This window comes from Lolium perenne, chromosome 7, assembly GCF_019359855.2.
Source record: "Lolium perenne isolate Kyuss_39 chromosome 7, Kyuss_2.0, whole genome shotgun sequence".
NCBI lineage: Eukaryota > Viridiplantae > Streptophyta > Magnoliopsida > Poales > Poaceae > Lolium > Lolium perenne.
This window is the reverse complement of record NC_067250.2, coordinates 19419814-19429094: the sequence shown is the minus strand read 5'-3', so window position 1 is coordinate 19429094 and position 9281 is coordinate 19419814.

Genomic DNA, 9281 nt, shown 5'->3' with positions numbered 1-9281 from the left:
GAATTTTGATAAGTATCATGAACCGTATAAAGATAAAATTGATTCATCTATTAATAAATGTGTTGTAGTTGAAACTGCTGATCATGTTATTCCTGAAGCTTATATTGAAAAACTCCTTTCCTCGCTAAAATGAAGGAGTACTCTGTTATAAATAGTGCGGTTCATAAAAGTGAAAAGAAACCTGTAGAACCTGAAGAACAAATAAAAGTTGAACCTGCTGTTGCAATAATTAAAGATCTTGTGACTGAAAATGTGGAGGATGGTCATATTATTTTCTGTGAAGATGCCTCTAATATTGTTTCACATCCTAATAAACCCAAACAAGCTAGTGTTCCTATGCTATCTGTTAGAATTGGTGATCATTGCTATTATGGATTATGTGATATTGGTGCAAGTGTTAGTGCTATTCCGTATGAGCTTTACACGGAGATTATGCACGAAATTGATTCTTGTGAACTTGAAGATATTGATGTGGTTATTCAGCTGGCTAATAGAGAAACTATCTCTCCAATTGGTATTGTTCGAGATGTGGAAGTTTTATGCGGTAAGATTAAATATCCTCTTTGACTTTTTGGTACTTGGTTCTGCTGCTAGTGATTATTGTCCTATTATTTTCGGTAGACCTTTTCTAAATACTTGTGGAGCTATTATAGATTGCAAGAAAGAGAAAATTTTGACTAAATTTGCTGGTGAATCTTATGAGTTTAACTTCTCTAAATTTACTAAAACTCCTTATAAAGCTGACTTGCCTAGTAATGATCTTAAAATGGAGCAATGTGCATCTATTGTTCTTGTTCCTAATAATCCTTTGCAGCAACATTTGGAGGATAGCGAGAGTGAAGTTTTTAGGAAAGAAAGAGACGAGCTTGAGGAAATTTTTCTTCGCCAACCTATTCTCAAGCATGATTTACCGGTGGAAGATTTGGGTACAACACCTCCACCAAAGGAAGATCCTGTTTTTGATTTAAAGCCTTTGCCTGATAATCTTAAATATGCTCATATTGATGATAAGAAAATATATCCTGTTATTATTAGTTCTAAGCTTTCAGAGATTGAGGAAGAAAGGTTATTGGAAATATTGAAGAAGCACCGAGGAGCTATTGGCTACACTCTTGATGATTTGAAGGGGATTTCTCCTTCTATTTGCCAACATGCTATTAATATGGAAGATGATGCAAAGCCTGTTGTTGAACATCAGCGTCGTCTAATTCCGAAGATGAAGGAAGTGGTAAGAAATGAGGTATTACGACTTCTTGAAGCTGGTATTATATATCCTATTGCTGATAGTAGATGGGTTAGTCCTGTGCATTGCGTCCCCAAGAAAGGAGGAATGACTATTTTGCCTAATGATAATGATGAGCTCATCCCTCAAAGAGTAGTTGTAGGGTATAGAATGTGCATTGATTTTCGAAAAGTTAATAAAGTTACTAAGAAAGATCATTACCCTTTACCATTTATTGATCAAATGTTAGAAAGATTGTCTAAAAACACTCATTTTTGTTTTCTTGATGGTTATTCTGGGTTTTCACAAATTGCTGTTAAAGCTAAAGATCAAGAGAAAACCACTTTTACTTGTCCCTATGGAACTTATGCTTATAGACGCATGCCTTTTGGTTTATGTAATGCTCCTGCTACTTTTCAAAGATGCATGTCTGCTATTTTTCATGGTTTTTGTGAAAGTATTGTAGAGGTATTCATGGATGATTTTTCCGTCTATGGGAATTCTTTTGATAGTTGTTTGCGAAACCTTGATAAAGTTTTGCAGAGATGTGAAGAAACTAACCTTATTCTTAATTGGGAGAAATGCCACTTTATGGTTAATGAAGGAATTGTATTGGGACATAAAATTTCTGAGAGAGGTATTGAAGTTGATAGAGCTAAAGTTGAAGCAATTGAGAAGATGCCCTATCCGAGGGATGTTAAAGGTATTCGTAGTGTTCTTGGTCATGCTGGGTTTTATAGGAGATTTATTAAAGATTTCTCCAAGATTTCAAAGCCTCTTACTAATCTTCTTCAAAAAGATGTACCATTTGTTTTTGATGATGATTGTAAGGAAGCTTTTGAAACTCTTAAGAAAGCCTTAACAACTGCCCCTATAGTTGAACCTCCTGATTGGAACCTACCCTTTGAGATTATGTGCGATGCTAGTGATTTTGCTGTAGGCGCTGTTCTTGGACAGCGAGTAGATAAAAAGCTGAATGTTATTCATTATGCTAGTAAAACTCTTGATGCTGCTCAAAGAAATTATGCTACGACTGAAAAAGAATTATTAGCTGTAGTCTTTGCTTGCGATAAATTTAGACCTTATATTGTTGATTCAAAAGTTACTATTCATACTGATCATGCTGCAATTAGATACCTAATGACAAAGAAAGATGCTAAGCCAAGGCTTATTAGATGGGTACTTCTTTTGCAAGAATTTGATTTACATATTGTAGATAGGAAAGGTGCTGATAATCCTATTGCTGATAACTTGTCTAGATTGGAAAATATTGCTTATGATCCTGTTCCTGTTAATGATAGTTTTCCAAATGAACAATTGGCTGTAATAAAGGTGAGCTCGCGAGACAGTCCTTGGTATGCTGATTATGCTAACTTTATTGTTTCCAAGTACTTGCCTCCAACCTTTTCAGCTCAGCAAAGGAGGAAGTTCTTTTATGACTTGAGGCATTATTTCTGGGATGACCCACACTTATATAAAGAAGGAGTGGATGGTATTATGCGAAGATGTGTTCCCGAATATGAACAACAGGAGATATTGAGTAAATGTCATGGTAGTGCTTATGGAGGACATCACGCCGGAGAAAGAACCGCGCAAAAGGTTCTACAATCAGGTTTTTATTGGCCAACTCTCTTCAAAGATGCGAGGAAGTTTATTTTATCTTGTGATGAATGCCAAAGGGTTGGTAATATCTCCAGACGTAATGAAATGCCTATGAATTATACTCTTGTTATTGAACCGTTTGATTGTTGGGGATTTGACTTCATGGGACCTTTTCCGTCTTCAGAAGGTAACACTCATATACTTGTTGCTATTGATTATGTTACTAAATGGGTGGAAGCTATACCTACAAAGAGTGCTGATGGTGAGACCTCTTTAAGAATGCTTTTAGATATTATTTTTCCTAGATTTGGAGTACCTAGATATATTATGACTGATGGAGGTTCTCATTTTATTCATGGAGGTTTTAGAAAAACTCTTGCTAGGTATGGTATTAATCATAGAATTGCTTCCGCTTATCATCCTCAAACTAGTGGTCAAGTAGAATTATCAAATAGAGAGATTAAATCTATTTTGGGAAAGACCGTTAATAAAACTAGAAAGAATTGGGCTAGTAAATTGAAGGATGCACTTTGGGCTTATAGAACTGCTTACAAAAATCCCATGGGAATGTGATGTCTACGTTCCCCCTCCTTTCCTGTAGACAGTGTTGGGCCTCCAAGAGCAGAGGTTTGTAGAACAGCAGCAAGTTTTCCCTTAAGTGGATCACCCAAGGTTTATCGAACTCAGGGAGGAAGAGGTCAAAGATATCCCTCTCATGCAACCCTGCAACCACAAAGCAAGAAGTCTCTTGTGTCCCCAACACACCTAATAGGTGCACTAGTTCGGCGAAGAGATAGTGAAACACAGGTGGTATGAATATATATGAGCAGTAGCAACGGTGCCAGAAAATACTTGATGCTGTCCAGGACTGGCGCGTGGTTGATGGTGGTAGTATTGCAGGAGTAGTAACACAGTGAAACAGTAAACAAGAAGTAGTAACGCAGCAGTATTTAGGAACAAGGCCTAGGGATTAGACTTTCACTAGTGGACACTCTCAACATTGATCACATAACAGAATAGATAAATGCATACTCTACACTTTTGTTGGATGATGAACGCATTGCGTAGGATTACACGAACCCTCAATGCCGGAGTTAACAAGCTCCACAATTTGTTCATATTTAAGTAACCTTATAGTGTAAGATAGATCAACAGACTAAACCAAGTACTAACATAGCATGCACACTGTCACCTTCATGCATATGTAGGAGGAATAGATCACATCAATATTATCATAGCAATAGTTAACTTCGCAATCTACAAGAGATCATGATCATAGCATAAACCAAGTACTAACACGGTGCACACACTGTCACCTTTACACACGTGCAGGAGGAATAGGACTACTTTAATAACATTGCTAGAGTAGCACATAGATAAATTGTGATACAAAACTCATATGAATCTCAATCATGTAAAGCAGCTCATGAGATTATTGTATTGAGGTACATGTGAGAGAGATGAACCACATAGCTACCGGTACAGCCCCGAGCCTCGATGGAGAACTACTCCCTCCTCATGGGAGCAGCAGCGGTGATGAAGATGGCGGTGGAGATGGCAGCGGTGTCGATGGAGAAGCCTTCCGGGGGCACTTCCCCGTCCCGGCGGCGTGCCGGAACAGAGACTCCTGTCCCCCAGATCTTGGCTTCGCGATGGCGGCGGCTCTGGAAGGTTTCTGTGGGTTTCGTCGAACGCATCAGGGTTTTCGATCCAGGGGCTTTATATAGGCGAAGAGGTGGCGCAGGAGGGCTGAAGGGGTGACGACACCATAGGGCGGCGCGGCCAGGGCCTGGGCCGCGCCGGCCTATGGTCTGGGGGCCCAGTGCCCCCCCTCTGGTCCTTCCCGGGTGTTCTGGATGCTTCCGGTGAAAATAGGAACTTGGGCGTTGATTTCGTCCGATTCCGAGAATATTTCGTTACTAGGATTTCTGAAACCAAAAACAGCAGAAAACAGAACGGCACTTCGGCATCTTGTTAATAGGTTAGTTCCAGAAAATGCACGAATATGACATAAAGTGTGCATATAACATGTAGAAATCATCAATAATGTGGCATGGAACATAAGAAATTATCGATACGTCGGAGACGTATCAGCATCCCCAAGCTTAGTTCTGCTCGTCCCGAGCAAGTAAAACGATAACACAGATAATTTCTGGAGTGACATGCCATCATAATCTTGATCATACTATTTGTAAAGCATATGTAGTGAATGCAGCGATCAAAACAATGTATATGACATGAGTAAACAAGTGAATCATAAAGCAAAGACTTTTCATGAATAGCACTTCAAGACAAGCATCAATAAGTCTTGCATAAAAGTTAACTCATAAAGCAATAATTCAAAGTAAAGGTATTGAAGCAACACAAAAGAAGATTAAGTTTCAGCGGTGGCTTTCAACTTTTAACATGTATATCTCATGGATATTGTCAACATAGAGTAATATAACAAGTGCAATATGCAAATATGTAGGAATCAATGCACAGTTCACACAAGTGTTTGCTTCTTGAGGTGGAGAGAAATAGGTGAACTGACTCAACAATAAAAGTAAAAGAATGGTCCTCCATAGAGGAAAAGCATCGATTGCTATATTTGTGCTAGAGCTTTGATTTTGAAAACATGAAACAATTTTGTCAACGGTAGTAATAAAGCATATGCATCATGTAAATTATATCTTATAAGTTGCAAGCCTCATGCATAGTGTACTAATAGTGCCCGCACCTTGTCCTAATTAGCTTGGACTACCGGATCATCACAATGCACTGTTTTAACCAAGTGTCACAAAGGGGTACCTCTATGCCGCCTGTACAAAGGTCTAAGGAGAAAGCTCGCATTGGATTTCTCGCTATTGATTATTCTTCAACTTAGACATCCATACCGGGACAACATAGACAACAGATAATGGACTCCTCTTTTATGCATAAGCATATAACAACAATTAATAATTTTCTCATTTGAGATTTGAGGATATATGTCCAAAACTGAAACTTCCACCATGGATCATGGCTTTAGTTAGCGGCCCAATGTTCTTCTCTAACAATATGCATGCTTAACCATAAGGTGGTAGATCGCTCTTACTTCAAACAAGACGGACATGCATAGCAACTCACATGAAATTCAACAATGAATAGTTGATGGCGTCCCCAGTAAACATGGTTATCGCACAACAAGCAACTTAATAAGAGATAAAGTGCATAATTACATATTCAATACCACAATAGTTTTTTAAGCTATTTGTCCCATGAGCTATATATTGCAAAGGTGAAGAATGGAATTTTAAAGGTAGCACTCAAGCAATTTACTTTGGAATGGCGGAAAATACCATGTAGTAGGTAGGTATGGTGGACACAAATGGCATAGTGGTTGGCTCAAGTATTTTGGATGCATGAGAAGTATTCCCTCTCGATACAAGGTTTAGGCTAGCAAGGCTTATTTGAAACAAACACAAGGATGAACCGGTGCAGCAAAACTCACATAAAAGACATATTGAAAACATTATAAGACTCTACACCGTCTTCCTTGTTGTTCAAACTCAATACTAGAAATTATCTAGACCTTAGAGAAACCAAATATGCAAACCAAATTTTAGCATGCTCTATGTATTTCTTCATTAATGGGTGCAAAGCATATGATGCAAGAGCTTAATCATGAGCACAACAATTGCCAAGTATCACATTACCCAAGACATTTATAGCAATTACTACATGTATCATTTTCCAATTCCAACCATATAACAATTTAACGAAGGAGAAACTTCGCCATGAATACTATGAGTAGAAACCAAGGACATACTTGTCCATATGCTACAGCGGAGCGTGTCTCTCTCCCATAAAGTGAATGCTAGGATCCATTTTATTCAAACAAAACAAAAACAAAAACAAACCGACGCTCCAAGAAAAGGCACATAAGATGTGATGGAATAAAAATATAGTTTCAGGGGAGGAACCTGATAATGTTGTTGATGAAGAAGGGGATGCCTTGGGCATCCCCAAGCTTAGACGCTTGAGTCTTCTTGATATATGCAGGGGTGAACCACCGGGGCATCCCCAAGCTTAGAGCTTTCACTCTCCTTGATCATGTTGCATCATACTCCTCTCTTGATCCTTGAAAACTTCCTCCACACCAAACTCGAAACAAACTCATTAGAGGGTTAGTGCATAATCAAAAACTCACATGTTTAGAGGTGACACAATCATTCTTAACACTTCTGGACATTGCTCAAAGCTACTGGAAGGTAATGGAACAAAGAAATTCATCCAACATAGCGAAAGAGGCAATGTGAAATAAAAGGCAGAATCTGTCAAAACAGAACAGTTCGTATTGACGAATTTTAAAATGGCACCAGACTTGCTCAAATGAAAATGCTCAAATTGAATGAAAGTTGCGTACATATCTGAGGATCACTCACGTAAATTGGCATAATTTTATGAGTTACCTACAGATAATTTTGCCCAGATTCGTGACAGCAAGAAAACAGTTTCTGCGCAGTACTCCAAATCTAGTATTGACTTTACTATCAAAGACTTTACTTGGCACAACAAGACACAAAACTAAGATAAGGAGAGGTTGCTACAGTAGTAAACAACTTCCAAGACACAAATATAAAATAAAGTACTGTAGCAAAATAACACATGGGTTATCTCCCAAGAAGTTCTTTCTTTATAGCCGTTAAGATGGGCTCAGCAGTTTTAATGATGCACTCGCGAGAAATAGTATTTGAAGCAAAAGAGAGCATCAAGAGGCAAATTCAAAACACATTTAAGTCTAACATGCTTCCTATGCAAAGGAATCTTGTAAATAAACAAGTTCATGAAGAGCAAAGTAACAAGCATAGGAAGATAAAACAAGTATAGCTTCAAAAATTTCAGCACATAGAGAGGTGTTTTAGTAACATGAAAATTTCTACAACCATATTTTCCTCTCTCATAATAACTTTCAGTAGTGTCATGAGCAAACTCAACAATATAACTATCACATAAAGCATTCTTATCATGAGTCTCATGCATAAAATTATTACTACTCCCAACATAAGCATAGTTATTCTTATTAATTGTAGTAGGAGCAAATTCAACAAAGTAGCTATCATTATTATTCTCATCAAGTGTAGGAGGCATAGTATTATCATCATAAAAATTACTCTCCATAGTAGGCGGCACTAAAAGACCAATATCATTATAATCATCATAAATAGGAGGCAAAGTATCATCAAAGAAAATTTTCTCCTCAATGCCCGGGGGACTAAAAATATCATGCTCATCAAAGCCAGCTTCCCCAAGCTTAGAATTTTCCATATCATTAGCAACAATGGTGTTCAAAGCGTTCATACTAATATCATTGCTACTAGCATGCAAATAAGATTCCATGGGTTTTTTAATTTTCGCATTAAACCATTCATGTCTTGACTCTGGAACTCGAATAAAAAGCTCACAGATGTTGTCCATTATGCCTTACTAGTGTAAACAAGAAACAAAAAGTTGCAATTGCAGGATCTAAAGGAAATAGCTTCGAGTACTTACAATGCCGGAAAATAGCTTAGTAGCCGAGATACGGAGTGTGAGTACCTTTTACCTTTCCTCCCCGGCAACGGCGCCAGAAAAGTAGCTTGATGTCTACGTTCCCCCTCCTTTCCTGTAGACAGTGTTGGGCCTCCAAGAGCAGAGGTTTGTAGAACAGCAGCAAGTTTTCCCTTAAGTGGATCACCCAAGGTTTATCGAACTCAGGGAGGAAGAGGTCAAAGATATCCCTCTCATGCAACCCTGCAACCACAAAGCAAGAAGTCTCTTGTGTCCCCAACACACCTAATAGGTGCACTAGTTCGGCGAAGAGATAGTGAAATACAGGTGGTATGAATATATATGAGCAGTAGCAACGGTGCCAGAAAATACTTGATGCTGTCCAGGACTGGCGCGTGGTTGATGGTGGTAGTATTGCAGCAGTAGTAACACAGTGAAACAGTAAACAAGAAGTAGTAACGCAGCAGTATTTAGGAACAAGGCCTAGGGATTAGACTTTCACTAGTGGACACTCTCAACATTGATCACATAACAGAATAGATAAATGCATACTCTACACTTTTGTTGGATGATGAACGCATTGCGTAGGATTACACGAACCCTCAATGCCGGAGTTAACAAGCTCCACAATTTGTTCATATTTAAGTAACCTTATAGTGTAAGATAGATCAACAGACTAAACCAAGTACTAACATAGCATGCACACTGTCACCTTCATGCATATGTAGGAGGAATAGATCACATCAATATTATCATAGCAATAGTTAACTTCGCAATCTACAAGAGATCATGATCATAGCATAAACCAAGTACTAACACGGTGCACACACTGTCACCTTTACACACGTGCAGGAGGAATAGGACTACTTTAATAACATTGCTAGAGTAGCACATAGATAAATTGTGATACAAAACTCATATGAATCTCAATCATGTAAAGCAGCTC